The sequence below is a fragment of the Monodon monoceros genome, unplaced genomic scaffold (genome assembly GCF_005190385.1).
Source record: "Monodon monoceros isolate NGI ecotype Baffin Bay Population unplaced genomic scaffold, NGI_Narwhal_1 Super_Scaffold_2, whole genome shotgun sequence".
Taxonomy (NCBI): domain Eukaryota; kingdom Metazoa; phylum Chordata; class Mammalia; order Artiodactyla; family Monodontidae; genus Monodon; species Monodon monoceros.
Genome location: NW_021703776.1, coordinates 30025520 through 30032782, shown reverse-complemented (window position 1 = coordinate 30032782; position 7263 = coordinate 30025520).

Here is a 7263-nt window from a genome sequence, read left to right as displayed (position 1 = left end):
CCACCCTCCCCGCTTTCCCCCCGTGGTATTCGTATGTTTGTTCTCTATATCTGTCTTTTTTTTTTAATAGTTTTTTAAAAAATTAAATTGTTTAATTTATTCATTTCTGGCTGCACTGGGTCTTCGTTGCTGTGCAAGGGCTTTCTCTAGCTGCAGTGAGCGGGGGCTATCTTCCTTGCGGTGTGCGGGCTTCTCATTGCGGTGGCTTCTGCTGTTGTGGAGCACGGGCTCTAGGCACGCGGGCTTCAGTAGCTGTGGCTCGCCGGCTCTAGAGCACAGGCTCTGTAGAAGTGGCGCTCGGGCTTAGTTGCTCCGCGGCATGTGGGATCTTCCCCGACCAGGGCTCGAATCCGTGTCCCCTGCATTGGCAGGCGGATTCCCAACCACTGCGTCACCAGGGAAGCCCTGTGTCTTTACTACTGCCTTGCAAACCGGTTCATCTGTACCATTTTTCTAGATTCCACATATATGCATTAATATATATTTGGTTTTCTCTAAAAATCATATTGTAAAAAGAATAAAACACAATCCCAGATCGTGGCTTGCATTGTTATATGGCTTTTTAGTCTCCTTTATTCCTCAATCTTATCTTTCACGACATTGGCATTTTTGAAGCAAACAGATCAGTTACTTATAGAATGCCTCTCCACTGGGGGTGATCTCCTTTCTCCCATGATTAGAGTCAAGTTACATATTTTCTGTTGACTGTCACAAAAGTGATATTGTCCTTAGTGTTTCATATCAGGAAGCACGTGATGTTCATCAGTCCCATTACTGTGATGTTAACTTTTTTTTTTTTTTTTTTGCGGTACGCGGGCCTTTCACTATTGCGGCCTCTCCCGTTGTGGAGCACAGGCTCCGGACGCGCAGGCTCAGCGGTTATGGCTCACGGGCCTAGCCGCTCTGCGGCATGTGGTATCCTCCCGGACCGGGGCACGAACCCGTGTTCCCCGCATCGGCAGGCGGACTCTCAACCACTGTGCCACCAGGGAAGCCCCTGTGATGTTAACTTTGATCACTTGGTTTAAGGGGTGTCACAGATTTCTCCAGTGTACAATTACAGCTGACCCTTGAACAACGTGAATTTGAATTGTACAGGTACACTTATACATGGATAATTTTCAGTAATAAATACTACAGCACTACATGGTCCTGGTTGGTTGAATCCGAGGATACAGAGGAAGCACAGATACAGAGGGTCAGCTGTAAATTATACACAGATTAACCCCCATGTTGTTCAAGGGTCAACTGTACAAATTTTTCCCTTTGTAATTAGCAGGTATTTTCTGGGGAGAGATTTTCATACTACGTTTTTTTCATTATTCCTCACACTTTTACCCTAGTTTTGGCACCCAAAGAGCCTTGCTTGTCTTAGTTAATACTATCGTGGTTCCCAAATGGTAATTTACAGCTTCATTTTTCACATTTAGATATTTAATCCACCTGTAATTCATGGTAATGTAGTATGAGGCAAGGGTCTAAATTTATTTTCTTCCAAATAGTCAATTGTACCATCTTGATCTGTCCTTTTTCTACCAAAATGAAATGTCTTTATAAATTCTCGTATGTACTTGGATCTATTCTGGATTCTATTCCTGTTTATTCATTCCTACGTACATTCTTCTATGTGGTCCTTGGAATAATTTCATCCACTCCTCCCAAACCGCCCATCTTGTAGGGGCTATTATAAGCAATTAACAAAACCCTTCCCCCTTTTGTATGTTTATACATATATATATTTTGGGTAAGGACTGGAATGTTTATACTAGTACTACTAGGTCTTCCCATTCAGTAATGTATAAATGGATTCAGGATCCATGTATACAACAAATGTTTTTAGTTTTCCTTATTTCTTCTTGACTTTTGCACCTAGTAAATTTATATTAACAAGTGTAAACCCTAAATAATTCTGAGAAACCAGATCACACAAACCATAATTTAAAATTTAAAATTGTATTACAAGTTCAATTAGATATGTGTATGCCTTCACAATAATTTTTAATGTAACAGTACTTGAAAATAAAACTAATGTCCCTTTTTACATTTCAAAAAACATTTGCCATTGTGATGTCTCTGCTGCACTTGATTTTGTAAATATCAAATAGAATGCTTCACTTATCTGATACCAGGGATTCCAGTGTTTCAGGTAAATGAATTTTCGAGGTGACTTAAACTCCAATACCTTTATAATTTTTTTTCCTTTTTTTTTTGGCTGTGCCGTGCAGCTTGCAGGATTTAGTTCCCTAACCAGTGGTTGAACCTGGGCCCCTGCAGTGAAAGCACTGAGTCCTAACTACTGGACTGCCAGGGAATTCCATAATTATTAAATTGCCTTTTCTCTTCCTTTATTAAACAGATTTATATTAAATGTGATTCTTAATCCCTTTTTAGGGTCATCGTCATTGAATATAGTTTCAGCCTAGACCCCTTCTGTCATACCCCTTTTATACTTCAGCTTTTCAGTTTAATTTGATGGAAATTTTGGACTGGGAATTTCCTAAGTTAATAGGCCTCACCAATTATTTCCCTATGTTAATTCACTCATTTATACATACATACATTTATTGGACACTTACTCCATCAGGACTTATAGGTACTATAACTATTACCTCATTGGTTACCTAATCATTTTTGCTATTTTCAAATTGCGGGATACACCAGAGAGAAACAGTACCAAGCTAGATATGTGTGGATCTTTTAGGCTTTGGGGGTTTTTGCTATGTCCCTTTTTTTGCGTGGTAAACTATACATAAAAGTTACCATTTGTAAGTGCACAGATCTGTGGCATGAATACATTCGTTGTTGTATAACCATCACCACCATCCATCTCCAACTTTTTCATCTTCTCCAACTGAAACTCTATATTCAAATTAAACTTTCTATTCTCCCTTTTATTTGTCCTTTTAATTTTTCAAAATTAAAGTGATCAGAGCCACATTCTGTGTTCTAAAACTGTCATGCTTCAGTTATTCATGTGTCCACGTTCACCTTTGAGGGGAAAGTAGGCCCTCTCTTTGAAGAGTCAATTTTTCCAAGTTTGTCAATTTTATCCCCAACTCATCATTAAAGTATGTTGCCAGTTACATTCCCTGTATCAAGGAAGTATCCTCTCAAATTTACAAAGAAGCAATATGTGTAGTAGTCTGAAAATTACGCCATGAAAATGTATGCCTGGATTAAATTATCATCAGAGAGGTACAGTAGTCCCTCCTTTCACTTTCTGTAGTTTCAATTACCTGAGGTCAACCATGATGCAAAATTACTAAAAATTCCAGAAACAAAGAATTCTTAAGTTTTAAATTGTACGCCATTGTGAGTAGTGTGATGAACTCTCGCACCATCCTGCTCAGAATCTCCAACCATCAGCGTCATCATAGATCCAAGATCCAGCATCACCTGAAGCAGATGATCTTGCTTCTGACCTATCAGATCAACAGTAGCCTAACAATGTCTGTCATTCACCTCAATCTCATCACATAGGCATTTTTATCATCTCATATTATCACAAGTGTAATTACAGTATAGTATTTGGAGAACACATTCATGTAACTTTATTTCAGTTTATTTTATATTGTTTTGTTTGGCCAAGCTGCACTGCTTGTGGGATCTTAGTCCCCAACCAGGGATTGAACCCGGGTGCTCAGCAGTGAAAGCGCGGAGTCCTAAACACTGGACTGCCATGGAATTTCTTACAGCATATTGTTTTTTGCTTTTGTTTTCGCTTTTTTGGCCGCGTTGGGTCTTAGCTGCAGCACGTGGGATCTTTTGTTGTGGCGTGCGGGCTTCTCTCTAGTTGTGGCGTGTGGGTTTTCTCTCTCTAGTTGAGGCACGTGGGCTCAGTAGTTGTGGCAGGTGGGATCTTAGTTCCCTGACCGGGGATCAAACCCGCGTTGCCTGTATTGGAAGGATTCTTTACCACTGCGCCACCAGGGAAGTCCCAGTATATCCTTTTAACTGTTCTACTTTATTATTGTTAATCTCTTACTGTGCCTAATTTATAAGTTAAACTTTATCATAGGTATGTACATAAAGAAAAAAAAATGTGTAGTACAGGGTTTGGTACTACCCGTGGTTTCAGGCATCCACTGGGGGTCTTAGAATGAATACCCCCAGGATAAATGGGGAACCGTACATACCTAGATTGCACTTCATAGAGTCCTGTGAGGACTCACAACTTTCTTTTTAAGCTTGTGAACATCGTGCTGTTGTTTCCTGACTGGGTAGCCTTTTTAGGGTCACTTGCAAGCACGTGTAGGGCAGAATTAGTGAAATCACTTTAAGTATACAGGATTCCATAGTATGCATATTTTGTACCACTATTATGTTGTCCTCGCCATTATTTTTTATTAGTTTTTTGGCTGCATTGGGTCTTCATTGCTGCACACGGGCTTTCTCTAGCTGCGGCGAGTGGGGGTTACTCTTCGTTGCAGTGCGTGGGCTTCTCATTGCGGTGGGATCTCTTGTTGCAGAGCATGGGGTCTAGGCATGCGGGCTTCAGTAGTTGCAGCATGCAGGCTCAATAGTTGCAGCACATGGGCTCTAGGCCACACGGGCTTAGTTGCTCCGCAGCATGTGGGATCCTCCCAGACCAGGGCTCAAACTGTGTCCCCTGCACCGGCAGGCAGATTCTTAACCACTGTGCCACAAGGGAAGTCTCACCATATTGTTTTTGAAAATTGTTACCTTAATTTCATTTTGAAATAATTTTGTGGTGTAAATAATTCCAGAGTATAGAAGCTTATTTTCCTTCAGTAATATCTCAATACCTTTTGTTTCAAGAGAAGACCTCCCTTTCACATACTCTTGGTGGGAGTATAAACTGGCAAAGCCTGTTATTCCATTTACTTGTGTATTTGCTTTCTTGGAAGTTACTTAAACCTTTCTCATTTCCTATATTCATTACTCCTCAGTGGTAGCTCTCTCATCTTACCTTTTAATGTGTCTTTTGTATAATTAAAAAATGCACTGATTTTAATCATTGAATCCACTTAATTTCAAATTCAGTTCAGTGGGAAGAAGAAAATCCATACACTCGAAACATTAAATATGACATTGGGGTAGACCTATTTAGAACAAATAAACCTTCAACTTACATTATAAATAATAGTCTCTTAATTGCCATAATGAAGCAATATATATGTGTGCCTCACAGTTCTCAAGGTGCTATTAAATTCAAATGTTCTAAGCAGTAATATTTAAAAAAAGCAGCCGAGGAAATACAATTATTCTTCTTGAATCCATGGGCAATGTCTGTATGTTACGTGCTTTTACCTTAAAAGAGATGTATGCACAATGTCTGTGAACTTATATTGTTTTATACGTGCACTTTACCTAGGAAGACAGTTTGCAAGTATTTTTCAGATTTTTTATCTTTAAAGAGTCAGGAACATGCCTGCCTCTTTTTTTTTCTATTTGTTAGTTATTTAGTTGTGTCAGGTCTTAGTTGTGGCATGTGGGCTCCTTAGTTGTGGCATGCAAACTTTTTAGTTGCAGCACACATGTGGGATCTAGTTCCCAGACCAGGGATTGAACCCGGGCCCCCGCATTGGGAGTACGGAGTCTTAACCACTGCATCACCAGGTAAGTCTCCATTTTTTCAGATCTTTAAGGGCTCCATGACCCAAGTAAGATTAAGCAGGAACCACTGTTGTAAGGAGTTAACAACAAAACAACCACCACTACCACCCCCCTCCCAAAGTTATTTCTACCTTTCAGTGAGTTAAAAACACTATTGTAGATTTTTACTTTAATACTGTAGGGGACTTCCCTCGTGGGAATCCACCTGCCAATGCAGGAGATACAGGTTCAATCCCTGATCTGGGAAGATCCCACATGCCATGGAGCAACTAAGCCATGCACCACAACTACTGAGCCTGTGCTCTAGAGCTCACGAGCCACAACTACTGAATCCCATGTCCCTAGAGCCCGTGCCCCGCAACGAGAAGCCACCGCAATGAGAAGCCTGTGCACCACAACGAAGAGTATATGTATAGCTGATTCACTTTGTTATAAAGCAGAAACTAACACACCATTTTAAAGCAATTATACTCCAATAAAGATGTTAAAAAAAAAAAAGAGTAGCCCCTGTTCGCTGCAACTAGAGACAGCTTGAACGCAGTAATGAAGACCCAATGCAGCCAAAATTAAAAGAAAAATACCGTAGGAACTCTCCTACACTGTTGGTAGGAATGTAAACTGGTACAGCCATTATGACGAAGAGTTCCTTAAAAAACTAAATACAAAGCTACCATGTATGAGACTGCAATACTACTCCTGGGCATATATCCAGAGAAAACCATAATTCGAAAAGATACATGCACCCCAAAGTTCATTGCAGCACTATTTACAGTAGCCAAGACATGGAAACAACCTAAATGTCCATCGACACATGAATGGATAAAGATGTGGTGTATGTGTATATATATATACACACACATACACACACACAAATGGAATATTACTCAGCCATAAAAAAGAATGAAATAATGCCATTTGCAGCAACATGGATGGACCTACAGATTACCATACGAAATCGAAGACAGACAAGTATCATATAATATCACTCATATGTGGAATCTAAAAAAATGATACAAACGAACTTATTTACAAAACAGAGACTCACAGACCGAAAACAAACTTATGGTTGCCAAAGGGCAAAGGGCGGTGGGGGGAGGGATAAATTAACAGGTTGGGGTGAACATATACACACTACTATATATAAAACAGATAACCTATATAGTACAGGGAACTATACTCAATATTTTGTAATAACCTGTAAGTGAAAAGAATCTGAAAAACAGTATGTTTTATACACACACACACACACACACATATAAAACAGTCACTGTGCTGTACACCTGAAACTTAAGACGATATATGTAAATCAACTATACTTCAATACAAAAAAAAAGAAAAAATTGTCTTGGATTTTTACTTACCCATTCTCCCCAGCAGTGCCGAGCCCTCGGTTATTATCTTTGTCCTCTGACCTCTTTTCTTCTCCAACACTTCCAGGTATGTAACTGCCTTACGGCAGTTATGCATGCTGTACCCTATACCTAATACATGCTTCCCCCACGTATCTACAAGGCTCCCTCCCTGCTCACCTTAAAATTTTACTGAAATTCCACCTTCTTAGGGAAGCCTTCAAAGACTGGCCTATTTAAAACTCCTATCCCCCTCACTCCCCTTTTCTCCTTCCCTGCTTTCTTTCCATTAATGCATATGTAACGTCTACATTTTATGGTTTGTTTTTTTTTTTAA